The following is a 1,900-nucleotide window of genomic DNA, read 5'->3' as shown; positions in this document are numbered from 1 at the left end:
TTAGCGCTATGTTCCCGTACGAAGCTGAAGATCAACAAATGCCAATCTGGTGAAAATACCTGCCTACGGATTGGACTCAATGGGAGGAAAATCGCTCACAGTCTTAGGTTCAAACGCTTGGAATAAACTACCCCCAAAACTTCACCACATTACATCAGAATTCCTGTTTAGGAAGGCACTAAAAACCGGGATCTTCGGTGCACCGGACACTTACTGCAAAACGCTGATCTGATTTCCCATCCCTACCGTTAGCAGTAGACCAGCTCTTCTTTCCATCTTGGTTTCCATCTCAGCGCCAAGATGGTCCTCGGAGCGATAGTCATGCTATACAAATAGACCATTACATTACATTACACTCGGACCATCCCGCAAATACAAGATTAAGCATCTGGTGCGGTCAATGGAACGTGGCGGTTTTAATCAATAAAATACAACAGAAACAGACAGAAAATGGCAATAGAAGCATTAACAGTGCGAAACATTTTCTTATAATCTAATCATCAACAACACCCAGAACTCCACGTATATTAAGATCCAAAATAATGACCATGATCCTTTGCTAATTTTCAACAACTGACAGGACATAACCACTGATTCACTGCTCTTTGCCCTATACACTCACACTTCACCCACCACACATCCTGCACACATCTAGCACCTTTGATCAACTACACTCTCAAATAGACACTCATTTACTCATACACACTCACAATCACACACACCCACACCCACAACTTCATCTCCACCACCATCCCTCACCATGCCCCAAAAGAAGAATCCCAAGGTCACAGAGAAGGAGTTGGAAGTGATGGTAGATACAATTCTCAGAGTAGATCCACAGTTATTTGGGAAGTTAATCCAACAGACCCCTTTGTCCCAGAGATTGGGTTTGAAGTCAGTGCAAATACTCCTCCTTACACATAGCCCAACAAGCCCACCAGGTCCTGTGCTTACCTTACAGTCAGTGAGAAAGTATTGCCAAGATGGGTGACACAGGAACCTGCTGTTTGTAGCACATGGCTATGATGTATTGTACTTCATGATCAACACATTGTTGCAGTGCTAGTCATCTTGTGAGTACACCTCCCCAGCCTGTGATTTAGCCATTGGCCCTAAATAACAAATTGGGATGTGTGTGAGGAGGAGTGTCCAGTGTTACTATGCCTCCCATGAGCCCTGTGCCCACACAGACCGTGCAACTAAACACACTTCCTGTGACTCATCTTACCTGGGATGGAGAGAATGTGCAGACAAGATGGATGACACAGAGGGCGTGTACCTGCTGGGACACAAACCTACATCAAGGACCCATGCTCATGAAACCTGTACCCAGTGTCAGCCATCTTGCCAGTACTTTTATATCACTGTGAGGTGAGCACAATTCCTGGTGGTCTTGTTGGGCTATGTGTGAGGAAGATTACGTGCACTGACATCAACTCCCATCATGCTCTGCCCTCCATACACCTTCCCAGCCAGACCAAACAGCACACCTGAAAATATTTCACCCATCTTACTGGTACTCCATGCCATTCACTCTCAGGGAATGCATAGTCACAGGTGGTCTGGCTGTGAAGGTGTATGGGTTTATGGAGGAAAGGGCTTGATGGGAGTTGGAGTCAGAGCACACATCCCTACACACACTCGAAGCAACCCATTCATCAGGGTCAATGACTACCAGACAGTAAATGGAAGTGCAACAGCAAGATGGCTGACACTGTTGCATGGTGTCATGTGCACAAGGCATTGTTGAGAGTTGCATACAAATCCTACATCATGCAGCAGTGTGAGCCTTTGTCTATGAGGAGTAAGCTGACCTGGGTGGAAGGCGGAGTGCAACTCCCAGCAGCAGAACATAAGCACTCAAACCTCTGTACCTAAAAGCTAAGAGCCACTAAAACTC

The sequence above is a fragment of the Lissotriton vulgaris genome, unplaced genomic scaffold (genome assembly GCF_964263255.1).
Source record: "Lissotriton vulgaris unplaced genomic scaffold, aLisVul1.2 SCAFFOLD_4757, whole genome shotgun sequence".
NCBI lineage: Eukaryota > Metazoa > Chordata > Amphibia > Caudata > Salamandridae > Lissotriton > Lissotriton vulgaris.
The sequence above is the reverse complement of the archived record's forward strand: the minus strand, read 5'-3'. Positions refer to the sequence as shown.